At 33.1% G+C, this 13069-nt stretch overlaps 2 non-coding genes across 2 annotated transcripts; one reads left to right on the forward strand and one right to left on the reverse strand.

Moving 5' to 3' along the window:
* Nucleotides 1-3341: 3341 nt before the first annotated feature.
* LOC133324655 (small nucleolar RNA U3) lies at nucleotides 3342-3558 on the forward strand. Its single transcript, XR_009754134.1, has one exon. It is a non-coding gene; the product is annotated as a small nucleolar RNA U3 (small nucleolar RNA).
* A 1381-nt stretch (nucleotides 3559-4939) lies between these two features.
* Nucleotides 4940-5157, reverse strand: LOC133324647 (small nucleolar RNA U3). The gene has a single exon (XR_009754133.1). It is a non-coding gene; the product is annotated as a small nucleolar RNA U3 (small nucleolar RNA).
* Nucleotides 5158-13069: the final 7912 nt, after the last annotated feature.

The following is a 13069-nucleotide window of genomic DNA, read 5'->3' on the forward strand; positions in this document are numbered from 1 at the left end:
TAAATTTAAATCATTATTTTCATCCATATATTCCGTTTCACCATCCTTATTATGTTGCCCCTTGGGTTCTCCAAAGCAACGATATGAGTAGCTAAGACATCTTCCCGAACAACATTCCCATTGATTTTGACACTGTAAGCAGTTGATAATAACATATTTTAATGACACAATCAAATAATATTAATAACATAAAATTATACTCACATAACCTCCACGAGGGACACATTTTGGTATTTGATCACTATCAGCAGCATTAATTGTTTGGAGCAGGAGAAATTCCAACATCAAACAAAGATATAAAAGAGATGTCGCTTTCATTATAACCAAGTTACAACAATACGATCGCAATTAAACTTTAACGTAATAACAATTTGCAAATGCGCCTATATATGGAATATGAGGTATTGTAAACCACCTAATGCACTGTCGTTGTTTATATGCAAAAACAACAAAAAGGTAAATTACAAAATATGTGGGTGAATACATGCATGGCCTACTTTTTATTATTATTATTTTTTATTATATTTGACTTTGGCTGAATTTTCAGGGTTTGTTTATGGATATCTTTTGTTGTGGTTTTTTATCATTAAAGGAGAAAGTGTGCCTTTTTATTGAATTTTTAATTGTCATACACAACTGTGTTGGATGCGAATAAAAATAATTATTACGTGAGGAATTATCCAGTGCAAGAAACTGAAATTAGGTACTAGTTATATAATTTTCACAAGCAATAACTGGGACTGTATATGACAAGTTTTAAATAAAATGAGATAAGATGATGAATATGGAATATTCTTCCCGTAAACATTGCTACAACATGAGTGAATTTTTAATTATTTTAATGGATTTATCTACACATCATAGCAATTTCTGATCAAAATACACCATTTTCAATATTTAAGGAGGCAGATCAATATATCTACTACTATATATTAAATGTAGCTATCTCTATGTCCATCATCTCTACAGGGTTAGTTAAAATATTAGGCTGTCCCGGCGACTCTCGCTTGATACACATTCAGGATGACTGACCATCCCGACCGAAGCATGCTCGTTGGCAGCTTGCTGGACTGTTTAATTGTGAACACTAACACTAGCTGCATCTTTGAGAACAATCGGTCAATGTCAGATGGAATGACTTCCTGAATGTCGTTGCTGTGTGGCTTGATATCCTTCCGGATGTGTCAAAGGGATGGATCCTGAACTACTATATGGTGGGTGGGATGCGTGGACAGATAGCATGCCAGCAGGAACTGCCTGGTGAGCAACACATTATTTTGCTGCACTAACAGTATCCTTGCCTCCCGATGCAGATGATCCACACTCGTCATCTGAACACATCCGGTTGCTGTACGTAGGACATTGTTCTGTGTGGTTTGAAGTATTCTCCATTGCGAATCGCTGACAAACGAAGTCCAAACTGGGGCAGCTTAGTTGAGGCCAGATCTACTTATTTACTTATTCTGGACCGTTGGACCGTCCTGCCACTGATCGATATGTTTAGTTGCCGATTGACCTTATTTGTCCACGATGCGAATACAGTAAACCCCGCTTAATTACCCCAGTGAAAATTTCAAGATTTTTGAGTAATTATCCGTGGAAGGTAACTAAGCGAGCACGGTTAATTACCTCCTTAGGGTAATTATCCGCAGACCCCGGTTAAATACCCAGCAAGCGTAAATATCGGTGGACACTGGTGTTTTGTTTTTCTTTCTTTTTTGCTTGAGATATTAACTGGAGCTTTAGTTTGATAGGCAAAGATGTATTTCTGGGAGACATTTCACGAAAAATTTCAAAAATTTGCACTAGCAAATGTAAGTCGTTTTAAGTGAAGTTGTCAGATTGGACAGATTTAAAGGTATGGTTACTTTGGGGTAGGTTATTTAGGGGTAAATAAATGAAATGGGTAATTAAAAGAGGGTAATTAAACGTGCAATTTTGTAAGGGATTGTACTGAAAATAACTGGGTATTCTGAAATCGGATTAATTAACCGTGGAAGGTAATTAAGCGGGGAATACTGTATAGTGGCAGCTGATTTAGATGGGGAAATCTGCAATTTTCTACCCAGAAAGAATGTGGCTACCGAGGACAAGTAGGAGTTGATTTTGTCTTCGATTTCCACTGCATCTAATCCAGAGGCAAGGATCGAGCACTCGTGACGAGTGCATACGTGACGAGTTTAATGCCCTCTGGAGGGGATTTTGGAAATGTAGCAAATGCGAGATTACACCTCCTAGAAGGACACCCATTCTTATTTTGCGGCACTTCGACTTCTGTCCCCTGAACTCAAAATATGCCTGCCGTTTATGTAGTTACATAACCACCTCTTGGTTATGTTTGGCAATGTAGACATATTGAATGTCGTTAATCAAGGTGGCAAGGTTGACGGTATCAAAGGTCTTGGACAGATCCAATGCCACAAGAATTGTCCGCTCGGCAGGTCATGTCTTGTTGAGGCCATTGGTAATTACCAAATATTAGGTGGTGCAGTTTGATTCCAATCGTATAGTCCATTTGCCTGGTGTTCTAAAATGTATTTTCAGGAAAATTTTTACCATTTTGAGGGGGAGGTACCACACGGAGATTTAGGTTAAAAAAAAACTATTATAAGTGCAAATGTCGACTCCTAATGTTCTGAAACTACATTTTTCCACACATTCCCTAATTCAAAAGAATAAACAAATATAAAAATTCAAAATGTTCACGCTAGTTTAATATTAACAATACTATCTCTAAAAAATTAAACTCATCAATGGAACTGTTGCATAATATTTGTGTAATAGTTAATAATAATATTTATGTTGTACTATTTGGCCTGATTTTTTTTATATTGGTGCCTAACCTTACTACTCGGTTTTCCGACAAATACGACAAAAATAATAACTTCAATGATAAAATAAAATATGTTCTAATCATTAGAATCTAACATAATAAACATTTTTTGTGTAATAGAATAACAATTAAATTTAATAAATTTTTAGATTTTACAATGCAATTTAGTATTGATAAATATGACGTAGCTGTGTAGCACAACCAAATTCAATTTGATTCTTATACATAATCAATGAGTCAGAGGCAAGCACTGTATACTTATTTTTTGGGGTTGCTCTGTGTGTCTGCTTATCAGACAAACACAATAAACGACGAAAACAACAACAGCACATTAACAATCCATAGAACCATACACATTTTAAGCATGCTTTACAATAGCACACAACCATTCATTTTTCTTGGCTTGAGTGTTTTATTCACTTGTCCATCCTATCAGTTATTCATGAGAATTCTCATTCACTTTTTAGTGTCGTATATTAATAACATTCACCATTGGCGTTGAAAAGTTAAGACTATACTTCACAGGATCATTTCTGTAGTCAGTCTTCAATTACTTTCATTGCAAAATGAAAAATCACACACCCGCGATGAGGAGGTACATCGTTCTGTCTGTAGCGTGAGGTTTTGAACTTTGTCATTCTTTTGGGATTTCTTCGGAGTTCCATTGGTGGCATTGTTTCTTCGATGATCGCTCGATTAAACGGATAGAACGACTTCTGAGTGGTGTTACTTTAATTAAATCAATTTGAAAATTAAAAAGTGAAAGGGAAAGAAAATAAGTTGGTTTCATTTCCAAGATAGTGAAGTATTTGTTGTATAAAATGTTGTATTATTGGCAAAAGTATAGAACATCAAGTGGAATATATTTTTCTGGCTATCAAATCGAATTTTAAAATAAATGAATGTTATCTTTTTAGTAGTAAAAAAAACATAATATAAATATAATAACAACAACAAATAAAATAATTACAACACAGAAATAAAAAATTACAATACAAATTGTAATAATAAAATATAATTTCGTCCGATTTCAATATGTTTTATTCAACAGACCAAACTTTTGTCCGGTTTTACATAACCTCAGAATTTAGTCTGGAACAGTGTTGCCTTTTTAAAAATTTTGTTCCGCCCCAAAATTTCCACTAAAAAGAGCCCAAATTCAGCAATTTAAAATTAAGTTCCTAGACCTAAATTCAAATTCCTAGACCTACGGAACAAAAGTTTGAGGGTAGATATCTGCCGGCAACTTCGACTGAATACTGGATAACCTAAAATAAAACAACTGAGCAGAGTAGAATAGTCGGACGGGCCGAGCATATGACAATTTCTACACAATTTACACTGAACTTAAATTTTCAAATATATATACATGATATTTGACAGTGCGAAAAAGGTGGTAATTCCCACATCCAAGTATATTCATAAATTTGTTGGTAAAGGTTTCCTATAGTTACATTACATTTATATACATTTATAGCCACTTTTTGGCATAAATGCAAATTTTAAGTAACACTGACCTGACCAGAACTTAAGAAACGCCATCTTAAGTTTACTTAATTAAAATCTGTTCTTATCTGTAAATAGCTTCCATTTATAATTTCTTCAGATTTCATGTAAAAATGTACGATATGGAAATTTTCAGCGATAACGCCACCGATATTCTCTATTAGGGATAAGTAAATCGACTTTCGACTAATCGATTAATCGACTTTTTGTATTGAAAAGTCTAAAAGTCGAAGTCGACTTTTGATCTATGAGAAAATCGTAAATTCGACTTTTCAAGATCGACTTTCGATTTTTTCATAAATAATTGTTTTTTTATCATAAAGCTCAAATTGCCCAAAAATTGCACTTTCCGGAACATTATTTTATCTGTTCACAATAATTCATATAAAAAATCAAATTTTTACTCGATTTTGCAGAAGTCAGTAAAGTCGAAAATCGATTTTGAACAGTTTTGAAAAAATTGAAAGATCGAAAACTCGACTTTTTAGTCAGAGGCAAAAATCGAAAAGTCTAAAAGTCGACTTTTGCGCTCGACTACGTATCCCTATTCTCTATTTCTCCTCTTTAATATTCAAATTGATTTAATTGAAATAAGTTAACACCACTCAGAAGTCGTTCTATCCGTTTGAATCGAGCGATCATCGAAGAAACAATGCCATCAATGGAATCCCGAAGAAATCCCAAAAGAATGGCAAAGTTCAAAACCTCACGCTACAGATAGAACGATGTACCACCTCATCGCGGGTGTGTGATTTTTCATTTTGCAATGAAAGTAATTGAAGACTGACTACAGAAATGATCCTGTGAAGTATAGTCTTAATTTTCCAACACCAATGGTGAATGTTATTAATATACGACGCTATAAAGTGAATGAGAATTCTGACGAAATATTAAAACATCCAAAACAAAACAAAAGCAACGAGAATAGCACCACCAAACAACCATGTCGATGTTTGTGTGTAGCGCTAAGTATTGTTATCTTGTGCGTATGGTTGTGTGGAAGCCTACAATATCCCTGTCATTTGTAGATTGTAGTCTTATTAACGCTTCGTATAGTTTAGTACCAAAAGAAAATAGTAACGAATGCATAAGGTTTCTGCAAATTATGTTTAAAATCTAAATATTTATAATTGAACCTATATAAAATATTTCGAAATTAAAAAAATAAAATATATATATATATATATATATTTCATTTAGTTCCTCAAGAAAAAACTAATATAAATGAAGAAAGCACGTACAATATAGATTTGTAACAGTTTGTACAAATTGTTTCCGAATGTTGTTCGACTACTAAAAAGTTCAGTAATTAAGAGTAGGTTGAGAGAAATTCTGGAAATTGAGTATTAAAAATCCTTACTGATCACATTTACACAGTAAAAACTTGCCTAGTATATATGGTAAACGCACATAATTCCGGCAATAGTCGGCATCAGTTTTTTATAACTTCAAATAACTAAAAAATCCTATAACAAATATGAAAAATACCTTGAGTAATCTTCAATGACACTGCAACCTATCTCTGTATAAAATTTAATCGAGCAAAGTACATTTACTTAGTCAAAATTTGGCATTTGATCAAAGAGGTTTGTCAACACTAGCCATAATTCATATTTCTTCATATTTAGTGGGCATGTCAAGTTCAGAAGAATTGTAAATATATTAAAATTATATAATTTTCACAATGATCTTCTTCGTAATTGTAAAGAACATAGAGTAGAAAGCTTTAGAATTTAAAATAATTAAAAATTATTTGTAATTATGATATTTTTATCGTTGCCTTTGGAACAAAAATTCTTAAGGTTTTCCTATAGTCGGCATATGGGTGAATAATGAGCACCTTTTCGATCAAAATTGAAAAAAAAATTAGGTAAGTGCTTTAAATAACGAATAATTTATAAAATCTTAAATTCTTTTAACCGCTGAAATGCCTTATTTAGCCATGTCGAGAATCGGATAAAAGTTTCCCGAAGTCGCAACATGTTATGCTCTCGGAATGGTGAAACGTTTAAAATGCGAAAATCCTTAAAGTACCGATTATTGGTGCACTTACCCTATATAAAAAAAAATTCTATACATTTCAGATTTTGACGATTTTTAAAATAAAATTATAAAAACAAATTTTTTACTTACCTTCATTGGACTCCTTTAAATTCTTTAGACCGTTGCCGCCGCCGCTATCACCTCCAGCACAGAGTAGACCATTTCGTAATCGTTTCAACGGTGTTGTACAGTCTTCAAAACCATGGTCTACATCAACATTTAACGATGTGTCAGTCAAATTCATTGATAACTCCGATATGGGAGAGAGGACCATATGGGCTTGTATCTCTTGAAAACGTGGCTCATGTTGAAAGAGACGTTTCTGTCGTAGCATTGCAGTTAAATTCACTGGTGATTCAAAGCATGAATCCGTTGAACTGGACGATGTTGTCATCATGGACTTGAAACGTTTCGATTGGCCCTGATCCAAAGTTAAATCACTGGACGATGATGATGAGCAAGTATCCTCATCATCGAAATCGGAACAATCACGTTCGGAAAAACGTTTAGAAGATTTCCAGGCAACATCTTTGGAGAGATGGGTGGTTGGGGTGTTGCTGGCAAAGGAAGCAGTTTCCATAGCTGGATTCGTTTTCTGTTATAATGTTCGAAGGACAACACTCGCGACGAATATAAACGACGTTAAAAACAAACAAATTAATCACGAAACACACGAATTTGGGTAATTTGTCGTCACAGAATAAAAAACAAGCAAAAACGATTTTAAATAAATAAACTTAGACAAACGATTAAAAACTAAAACAATTTACACAAAATACAAGAAGCAAGTTTGGAGAGCGCGCGATACTGGAATGAAATGTTCCCGATAGTCGTGATCTAGGTTTGACACTCTTTTTTCAATCTGTCTCTGGATTTGATTGATATGAAATCTGTAGATGATATATCATTTTTGATCGAAATGTTTTCATTGTTTTCACAATAGACAAAATTGCTTTTAGGTTATGTTTTGTTTTTTCGGAGGCCCAGAACAACTGAATTTCTTGGCACTAATCAGCAACTGTCTGGAAAAGATGAAATAGAAAAGGAAATGAATTTGGCAAAACTTAAGGCGCAAAATTATTGTGCTGCCATGAAAGCTAATAGCTTTTGGCGCCAATTATTTTGCAATAGAAATTTGAGATTTTTTATTAATACGCAGAAATACTTACCGAATTAAGAACGAATTCCAATCACAATCTCTCCCTCTCTCTATTGATTAACAAAACTGTGACAAACACTAAACAAATAACAACCGATCAGAGTTCGCTCGGTGTTTATTTTTTCGTACTTATTTTGGTTATTTATTGTAGTTTCTTAATAATTTAAATAATTTATTGAATATTTTACAAATTGATACAACAAGAAATAATGACTAAAAGCAAAACAAAAGATATTCCGTTATTTTTCTTCGTTCAGTACAGGGTTGTATTTTGATAAGGGTGGCCAAGGTCGATATGATCAGTTGAAGAGAGGTTAATCTCTTACAATTTAGTCGTAAAATACCAACCTTTTTAAATAGCGGGTAAAGTAGATAGTTGTGCACTTATAGCCTAGACAGACGACAGTCTTATTTGCATTAACAGAATTAATTCAAATTAACTTGTACATTATCCTCATTTTTATGTGTTGTTAATGCACAAAATCAAACTGAATTTATACTGAATTAAGCAATTTCAATATGGCAATGCTGTAGAAAATAAATTGATTGTTGTCAAATTTGTTTATGTTTATGAAAATAAAAATTAGAAATAAAGGCAAAATTTAACATTTCTTCAAATTTGGAGCTGTTTTATCTTCATTATAGCTGTTAGTTTTCCTTCCTGCCATGTATCAATTTCAAAAAGATGTAATCCTAAAAAATATTGTAAACAAATGTCAATATTTTCTTCCTACCCACAGACAAACAATTGTTTTGAAACAAAAAACTGGTTCATAAATGAAGAAACTCTCGCCTGTCAGGGGTAAATTTTAATTCAAATTAAGAAGTGTTTCAAATTCTATTTTCTTTACAAAAATTATTTAGTTCGAAATTCTCATCTTCCTATTGGTTACTCCCTTCGAGAATTTTATTGTTCATCAGCCATACAGACATGTCTAAATTAACTCCAAATTCTCACACATCTGCAAGTAGACGTACCCACATTTACCTTAAATCTTTTTATAGTTAACATTTTTATAATAATTTCAACATATATTGGTCAATGTCGACGTGTCTTCAAATCTTGCGAACGGATTTGTAGAAACGAGACTAACGAGTTCGCCCCATTCAATCATTTCATTTTCTAATGAAAAATAATATATTTTTTAACAAAATGAATGAATTTATTTATAATATATATTCAACGAACATGTAACAATTCAATATTTCTTTACATGGTTATTTTCAGCTGTAGCATTATCTCCACCAAATTCACAGAGGGGATAAACACAACTCTCATATGTTGGTATCATATACTTAATATTGATAAAAGCATTCGGACCACCACATTTTTCCAATGCATTCAAAGTATCCTCAATAACATCAGCAATGCGTCGTTCACGATCTGGATCAATGAAATTTCCTAAATTCACATTTAAATTTTTATACAAATTACAAACGGCCAACAACTGGCGATAGTAGGGTACCAAAGCCTGACCCACACAAGGTGCTGAAATGAATTTATTATTTAAATAATATACCTAAATTTATTATTAATGAAAATAGTGGACATATTTGGTGCTTACCCATCAACACCATCATTTGCAATACTTTCAGAGCTGCAATAATAATTTTCTTGTCCCGGGTATTGAATGCTCGTTTAAAAGGTAAAATCATTTTCGGTAATACCGGTAAAACCTTATGTGGAGCCTTTACAATCATATCCATTGCACCATATTGGGCCAATTGACGTATTTCTATGTCACTGTCAGATAATCTATATATATAAAAGAGCTTAGTGTTAAGTGAGTGAGTGAGTGACTGACTGACAGATCATCGCCCAGACGAAACGGCTAAAGTTAGAAGCTTGAAATTTTGAGTGTGGGTTGTTGTTGGTGTTTAGGCGTGAGATAAGGCTGGGTTTTTGGAGATTCGTACTAGAAGGGTACGAAAAGTACTAAAATGTACGAAATATGGTACCCTTTGTATTAGGCGAACGGGAAGAGCTAGAATTCTGAAATTTGGAATGTGGGTCACTGATGGAAAGTTAGAAAGATGTACAAAAGGGGTTTTTGGAAATTCGACCTATAAGTGTACTAAAAGTACTAAATGTAGTTCTAATTCTACATATATTGAACATATATAGCTAAAATCTTGAAATTTTATATATGAAATTTGGAAGTAAGATTACAGTTGAAATTCGCATTTATATGTACGAAAAGTACTAAACGGAACTAAATTTGGTACAATTTGGATTTGGGTGAATGGAGAGATCTGGAAACCTAAAATTTGGAATAGTGGTTGCTGTTGGTATATAGAATTGAGATATGGAAGCATAGTACTTATGTGTACTAAATGGTTCTATATTTGGCACAACTTAATTATGTGTGAACGGATAGAGCTGGACTCCAGAATTTTCGAATTAAAAATACTATTGGAGTGTACAAAAAAAAGTACTAACTGGTACCAAATGGTTTACAAATTGTTGAACAATTGTGTGAATGGATAGGGCCGAGATCCTGAAATTATGAATTAATATAACAGTTTGAATGCAGGATTGAGATATGTGGGTAGTTTTGAAAATTCGTAATACGTGTACTAAATGGTACTAAATTTGGTACAATATAGATTTGAGTGAACGGTTAGAGATGGAAAACTTAAAATTGGAATGAAAAATTACAGATTTAAGGTAGTATTGGAATTATGTACTTATGGATACGAGAAGCACAAAATGGTACTAAATATGTTACAATTTGTTTTGTGTGAGCGGGAATCATAAAATTTTGAATTAAAATTAAGGATTGGATTGTAGGATGAGACATGGAGTTAGTTTTAAAAATGCGTAATTATGTGTACTAAATGGTACTAAGTTTAGTACAATTCAGATTTGAATAAAAGGATAGAGATGGAAAACGTATATTTAAAAACCAGTAAGGAAAGTAGTAAAGTCGGACTGTATGATACCCTTCACCACTTTGGGTATATTCTACATATGTATCCGAAAAGACGTCGCCTTTTTTAAGGAATTTTGACATGAAATCGAACGAACTTAAATATGTGATTTTAATGTCTTTCTGGAACCTATGCTAAATTTCATTTCATTTGGGCAAGTTTAGAGTCGTTTGCGCTCAGTGGGACAGATTTGTGTAAATCGATTTAAAGCCAACTTGACAAACTCTATTCGGTATGCTGCACTGTTTAAAATTTAATCTCAATCAGACACCTATTGATTATGTGGTATACAATAAACATAAATAATTCGAAATTATATATGGAAGCTACGATATATCTATGCCAATAAAAAAATTAGCAAAGACTTTGGTGCACAATTTACCTAAAATCGGGTGAAACTATATATGGAAGCTATATCTAAATCTGCACCGATTTTCACAAAACTTAGCATACGCCATTCTAGATTTAATTCAATACGCTATGCCACAATTCGTACAAATCAAATGATTTTCAGAGACTTTGGTGCATAAATCGACTCAGAAAGTGAGTCTATGCATATTCTCAAAAGGAACCATTGGTCTATCTCGATTATTTTTGCCTGTTACAAATATATGCACAAAGACATAATACCCTGTACCACAGTGTTGTGAAGGGTATAATAAAATTACTGTTAGAATACAGGATTGAGACAGTGTTGGAAATTCGAACTCATAAGTACTAAATATGGTACAATTTGGATCTATATGAACGGATAGGGCTGGGATCCTGAAATTTGTCATTAAAAATAAAGTTTTGGAGTGTGAAATTGAGAAGTTTTAGAACCTCCTACTAACGTCTACGAAAAGTAATAAATGATACTAAATTTGATACAATTTGGATGCTGGTGAACGGATAGAGCTGGGATATTTAAATGTGCACTTAATGCCATGTACAGACGAGCGTTGTTCGCTCTCTCATTCGTTGTTCGACCCTTAATTATGAAGTAATTACTTAGTTCCCCATACAAAATTGTCTGAGCGAACACCGACTTTTGTACGTTGTTCAATTCGAATCACTCTCTGAATCACCAAGAATTTTGTCCCATCTCTAACAATTGAGAGAATTTATCGAAAATAAATTAATTTTGACAGCATGAAAAAATTTTTAAATTTTTCAAACTTTTTCAGTAAAATTGAAAATGATGAATGAAAAGTAACCAACATTCTAATTTTTATATATTCAGAAGGATGTAAATTTTGTTGTCTACATAATGCAATATGCATTTCTTTCCCCTTGGTTCTAATTAGCGTACAAAACGAGAAACAAAAGCTGGGAAACCCAAACAAAAATTCTCAAATTTTTTAAATGTGACATTTGAGTTGAGAAAATATAAAAACTTATTGAAAACAACAATATTTTCAGAAAAAATGGAAAACATGAATTAAAAGTAGAGAGATAGGGGTTGATATTATAGTCAGGAGAAAGAGAATTATTTTTTCTATTTAGATCCATATGTGATTCACGCAAATATGTTACAATTTTGGTGTAAAACAAGAAACAAAAAGTTTGAAATAAAAAACTCTGATGACATGAATTAAGAATAGTGCTGTATGAACGGGTTAATTCATGTACGTAATTCTGAGAGCGAACTACGTTGTTCGAATGCCCGTCAGAACATGGCATAAGGTTATTATTGGAGTGCATGACTGAGGTAGTTTTGGAAATTCGTACTTATGGGTACGAAAAGCACAAAATTTGGTACAATGTGGACTTGAGTGAACGGTTAGAACTCGAATTCGGAAAGCTGCCACTTAGGTTACTGTGGGAGTGTATGAAAAGTACAGAATTGTACCAAATCTGGTACAATTTGGAGAACAGACAGAGCTGAAATTCTTAAATTTGAACTTACGATTGCTATTTTAAAGCAGGTCTCATGAAAAAGCACTGGCGCTATTTGTAGATGTTGGACATATCAAGTACACATGGAATTTGTCAAAGAGAGCCGCTAAAGGGTCGATATATATCCATGCTACGACAAACTGCGTTGTCGTAGCATTGACACTATCCTAGTGACACTATCCTAGTGTCATGACGGTCACTGATAATTTCGCTGAAGTACCATTACAAACCATATGATTGCTAGGATTATTGAAGCACGCCCAGAAAGTTTTCAAAATCAAATAATAATAACACCCAATTAACTGATACCTTGGTACCATTTAACTGATACCTTGGTATAATGTCCGAAGAAGCTCTTGAAGCCAGGAACAAGGACTATCGAAACATACGCTAGAGCAATACAAGGAAAAATTTAAGGAAAAATGATATCATAAATGATTTATTAGTTTAAAATTAAAAAAAAATTTAAACAATTTTTTTTCTTAAAAAAATCTATGACTGTTTTCTGAGCTGTGAAAAAAAAACGGCTGAAGATATCGTTTTTCGTTTAAAAGTTACTAACAAGGCCCAATCGCCAACTGTGTTTGGAAGTAATTGATACTAAATTTAGTGGTGGTGATCGAAAAGGAAACTATATGTGGAACCTGTACGTATTTGCTAAAATCTGATCTATTTATACCCTTCACCACACTGTGGTACAGGATATTATGTCTTTGTGC

Source organism: Musca vetustissima, unplaced genomic scaffold (genome assembly GCF_032173495.1).
Source record: "Musca vetustissima isolate MV318-11 ecotype Yass unplaced genomic scaffold, APGP_CSIRO_Mvet_v1 utg18530, whole genome shotgun sequence".
Classification (NCBI taxonomy): Eukaryota; Metazoa; Arthropoda; class Insecta; order Diptera; family Muscidae; genus Musca; species Musca vetustissima.